Source organism: Cupressus sempervirens, chromosome 1 (assembly GCF_028749045.1).
Source record: "Cupressus sempervirens isolate cs-2001-9-10 chromosome 1, ASM2874904v1, whole genome shotgun sequence".
Lineage (NCBI taxonomy): Eukaryota > Viridiplantae > Streptophyta > Pinopsida > Cupressales > Cupressaceae > Cupressus > Cupressus sempervirens.
This window is the reverse complement of record NC_143118.1, coordinates 458567647-458573646: the sequence shown is the minus strand read 5'-3', so window position 1 is coordinate 458573646 and position 6000 is coordinate 458567647.

The following is a 6000-nucleotide window of genomic DNA, read 5'->3' as shown; positions in this document are numbered from 1 at the left end:
AATTTTGATTCTGGAAGTGTAGAGATTAGTACTTCTCTAGCTTATATATTGTACATAAAGATCTTTTTAACTTTATTTCTACATGAGGGTAGATCACTTTCCTTGTTCACAAAAATTTCATTCTTTGTAATCAAGTAGTAGCCAATTCCCATGCAAATCAAATGAGTTTGCATCTTATCATTCCAACTATCATAGTTGTCTCCATCAAATTTCGTACTATCGTTCTTGAATGCCACAAATTTCTTCAAACTTCTAAGCATCATGATCAAAGAGGACCTAATGCTTAGATGCTAATTATCAGAATGTAAAGCCCGCACACACAAATTTTCTTTTCTTTTTTCTTTTTTTTTGGGGGGGTGGGAGGGGGTAGGGGCCAAGGGGGGTGTATATTGCATGCATTCATTCATGATCCATGATTTGGTAAGTATGGATATATTGCATTTATGAAGACATCCTATCGTTCTACAACTCAACATTCAATAAACCAAGTATACATATTTGTGGATATAATGAATCCATATCTAGCCATAAGAGTATGCCAAGTAAGCTATTACTTACATTTATCTTGTTTTAAATACTTATTTTATTTTATTTCAGGGTTAATTCCTATATTGACACTTGACCAAGGCAAGTCTCTTCCCCCTAATGATTTTGCATTCTCCTATGTGCATGTGTGGATTCATGGAGTTTCGAGACCTCCAAATTTAGCCCTCCCAAGTATAGGTCAAACCTATTTTGACCTATACCAAGAGAAGTTAAGCCTTTTTTGACCTTTTCTTGCAAACCTAAGATTAATAGCCAACAAACACAACCTTTAGGTTTGTAGATCCTAATGTGTTCTAGTTCGAACACAATTTGACAAGGTTTCTATCTAGATATTAAGTTGATTCCTCTACTAGCCATCAAGGTGAGTCAATATTCATCTTTCTTCTTTCATAGCAATTTCTTGGATACTCTAGATCTAATATCTTATTGTCTATTATTGTGTAAGTGCTTACTTTGCTTTACTTTACTTGCATATACATTACACTTCTATCCCTACATTCTTACATTTCTATACCTAGATGGAAATGACCCTAGAATGAAACACCACCTTTTAGGTCTAGATCATGCATTAGCATGCCTACACCTACTTGATTTTGTGCTCATTACATTTAGTCTCAAAAAGGTGTTTTTTTAGTAAAGTGGTGGTCTACTATTGATAGCTATTTCTACTTCATACATTTATATATTATAAAATATATATAAGCTAATAGTAGCTGTGATGCAACATGAAAGATATTGAATAAATTATTATATAGTTATATTGTATTAGGTATATGGTTAGGGTTAGGGTTGGTGTTTAAGATCAAGTCAAACTTATGGCTTGGGTTAGGTTTTAGGGTTAGTACTTTATGGTTAGGATATGGCTTCACAATATAGCTAATATTATGATTAGGATTATAGTTTAAGATTAACATCTAGGGTTTAGGATTAGGATTAGGATTATTGTGGGAGTAAGGGCTTACATCATTGTTTGCATTACAGTTGGGGTGAAAAAAATTATTAGGGTTAAAGCTTAAGGCTATAATTAGGATTATCATTTAGGGATCATGATTAGGATTATAATTAGTATTGAAATTAGGGTTCATATATGATGGATAATATAATGGTTGATAATTAGAGCTTACAGTTAATGATAATCACAGATTTGTCTTTGTGATAGTTACTTTTGAAACTGACCTTGTTCGTCCTGTGAACAGTGACAACCGTGCCAACAGTTGGAGAGATTGCAACCGATCAATACCAAATTACAATCTTCCTCTATGTTTGAGAGGGGAAACTCCCTTGTATGGTGGGTGTATTTGATTTTTCAACATAAATGAATTAAAACTTTGAAAGATAGAGAGAAAGCTATTGATGACGAATGCACCACACAACTTCACAGCTTTCTTGAATTAACATAAATCGGTAATAAGTGATATCAAGAGCAACGCTTGAAGGCCCTCAAAACCTTCATTTGATATGTCTTTACATTCTTAGAAGACTAGACCAAAATGTAAATCTTGACAGTCCTTGCTTTTATTCTGGGTTGGTTTTAGCCCTCTTGTTGGGAACTTTGGTTTTTCCCTCTAGTTTGTTGGGTGGTGTTCCATAGTAGTATTAAGATCCTTCATTGTTATATCTTTTGGTCTCTTTGTACAAAGTTTCGATTCCTTTCAAAACATATTTTTACTTAATCAAAACATTAGTACAATGTTGATTCGATAATTCATGAACATTTACACAATACCGTGAAAACAACCATTATAAAAAGAGTCAACAATTCAACATTTCAGGTATGTAGAAAGAGAATCCAAAATGTTTTACCTTTTTATTTCCTTGCACCAAGAACATAAAAGAAATTTTTGATTACAAGAACAAGATCTGTACATACTTTCCAAAAATTGTATTGTTGCCAAAACTCCAACATAAGTGTTCTCTCTTTTCCCAATTCAAAAAAGAAGTCCTCTTACAAAGCCAAAATGATTCCTTATATAGATATTGAGGCTAAGAACTACTCCATAGTTAATAACTACTTCCCAAATACGTGATTTGGGTGAGGTTAATTAACCCCAAAATGATAGAAGTCATTGATTATGGAGATAGAAGATTAGAACCATTATATCACAAGAAGGATAAGGCATTTATAAAGCCTTGTTATGGCTTCAAAATCTGTGTACATTTGAAGATTTTTTGCAACTATTTCACAATCCTTTCCAAACTTGACAGCTATCCCTAAGGGACCAAATATTTCACCTGAAGACAAAGTAATAATACATCCGAATAATTTACTCTTTGAAGAAATCCACTCAAATTTCACCGAAACAATATTGATGCTATCAAATTCTTGTATTGTACCTTCTTCACTCCTACCACTTTTTCATATTCAATATGTATCATGATGGAACAAAAAATCTAGATGCAACTTTATTAAAGAGTTCCCTCTTCGGGTGGCAATATCTACTTTCCGAACAAACAATAGAATACTTTGTACCATCTATGTTCATCATTCGTGACTGTCTACATACTACATGTACACTATATCACTTATCCAATCCATATTTATGGTGACATTGCTTGAGGCATTTCGTCAAACAGTTCATAGGCTATGTCAATGCTCTGTCAACACTATTCTGGTGGTCTTCAATGGAATCGAGCTGGAGGATGAAATTGTCAAACAATTCACATGTCGTGTCTATAATTTGATATGTGCATGCCTTTGGCTTCATTGATGGAAACGATGTCAAGAGTTCACATGCTTTGTTTTTGTTATATTACTACCATTCTGCATGTCGCGAGTTGGGAGGATGATAGACAGATAGTATGACAAAACATGATATACCAACCACCATTTTGAATGTTGTGGTCTGAAGGGAATAAGAGCTCAGTTAAGAAGATTATGTACCTTGTTCATTCTTCTTATATTCTCTCAGCGAGTCATTGAGGTTTGCGTGGCATGGTCTTGTGCATTTGGTCAAACACTCACCATTTGATCCCTCTGATTTGCCTCTTAACCACATGAGGAGAAGGCTCTCGTTCAGAAAAACCAGAGGCCGATGGGACCATAGCATGCATTTGGGTAACGACGCAACTCTATGACATTGTTCAGTCTCACCTTCAAACTTGTGTAGAGTGGTTAAATTGTCGGCATAACCTGATACCAACTTCTTCACCTCTTTGTGTTGAACTTCAAATCAGGAAGCGCTTGTTTTGGATTTTCAAATACTTCTTTCAAGGTTCACAATTTCTATCGCATCTGATGTCCACATGGGTTGGAGCTAGGACCTTGATCATGGCACCACTCACCAAGGCTTTGAATCTTCTTCATTGAGTGCTTTAGAAGTATCAAAGATGAGCGGGTTGGAGATAAGGTATGGGTTGCTTCACATTCTCTTTACAAGACTCTCGACTCTCTAGTGATTCCTCTGCACATTATCTTTCTTTTAAGACTTGAAAACCTCCATCGAATAGCTTGAATATCTTTGTTCTTTCATTTCTGAGACGTATTTTCATATTTTCTATCATAAAGAGGCCTTTGAGATGACTAGTCTTTCGATTCTTATCTCTTAGCATTTAGAAAAAGGAGGCAAATAACTGTAGAAAAAGGAGGTTAATAACTGTTTTAGAAATGTGTATTTTGAGCCTCTAATCTTAACCTTTTTGGATGAGAGGTTAAGGTTAATAGTTCGAAATATGTGTTTTGCAAATTTATCTTAACCCTTTTTAGATGGAAAGGTTAAAATTTCAAACTGAAACACATGTTTTGGAGCCCGAACCTTAACCTCTTTTAAAAGTTAATGGTTAATGATCGAGTCAAAAACAGGTATTTCAATGCCTTCCATTAACTTGCAACAGGTTTTGACTTGGGAGTCAATTTCCAAAAATTCGAAGTGCTAGGGAGAGATAGGAACGAGCCAAAGATATTTGAAAGGTAAAAGTACTTAAAAGGATTGAGGAGAAGCAATCATTTAGCCTTGAAAAAGAAGAATAATCATAATTTTACATGACAAGGATTTTGAAATTTTGGAACAATTTTGATGTCTGGACAACAAATATATAATATATTGAAATAATATTAGATAGTTCATTTTATTTCTATAACATTTTAAACATAAGTAAATTATCTTTTTAAATGAAAAAGAAAAAAAAATTAACGTATTTATCAAAATAGATTATCTAATCAATATCTTTCAAAATAAAATAAAAATTTGTTATTAAGATAATTATGAATAGAATATATATATATATATATATATAACAAATTTAAAAAATTAAATTTTACAAAAATAATATAATAATATTTTTAAAGAAATATTTAGTAATGTTAAATAGGACTTCAATCTATTTTAAGAAAATTGCACTCTAGGCGGGAGAAACAATTTAGAAAATTGAAAGGGATGACAAGCGGGAGAAATAATTTTGATACTTAAATTAATAAAAAGCACTTTCACAGCAATTTGACGGATTGAAGTGGGCCCTCCAAGCGTTTAAGACTTATATGATATGCATTCTATGTATGGCATGTTTTTTAGTCCCTGCCTATAACTAATACTCCTTTATGATCACCATTATTCTATTTCTAAAGTTCTAAGGTTGATTTACTTTTAAATTAATTTCTAATCAATAATTACTGTTTTTTGATTGGTTGATTCTAATTTTTGTGGGGTTTTATTCTTTTTTTTTCAAAAATATCAAGAATAAAATATGTGAGAATTTGTGATAAATGTTGGAAAGTTCCAGAAACCTCTGCAAACAATATTGCAAAGCTGCTCTTCAAAGTGTTGGCATAACACTGACTGATAAGAATTAAACTTTCTGGAATGAAGCTATCAGTTCAGTGGCTTGAAGTTCATTGGAAGCATGAGAAACTTGGATCCCAATTCCTGAAGATCCATATCCTCAAGTTTCTGACAATTGCAGCAGTTCAAACAAATAGCTAGAACTGATGCTACCACAAGCATGGAGGAGCACACAATCCCGATTGAGACGATACTCCGCTTTGCCCCTTTTCTTGCTCTCCTCCTTTGGCACAAGAGAAACCAATGCTTGACTTGAAATTTCGTATAAGTTTCCTTGCTTATTGTTGAACGCTTGAACACAGCTGATTACAGCATGGTAGAATTTTGCATGAAAACCCAAATGGATTACCATATAGCCCTAACATGTCTGAAGAGAAAACACTGCTAATAGTAGTCGTCATTGTTAGTGAAATGAAAGCCCCATCCTTGAGTAATAGAAGATTAATTGAAACTCGATGGCTAAAAGCTTTGCTTCCTGCTCTACTTTTTCAAATTAGCCCACACTAGGTGTGTGACTGGTTTTGGAGCCCCTGTCAAAATTGCAAGGTCCAAAAAAGGTTTGAATGTTCGAGAAGCCCATGGAAGCTTCGATACACAAAGAATGAAGTGCCACAAAAATATTGAAAGTTCCAAATTTGTTTATTGCTAGCTTCCTGATCATTTATTGTTCAAAAAAAGT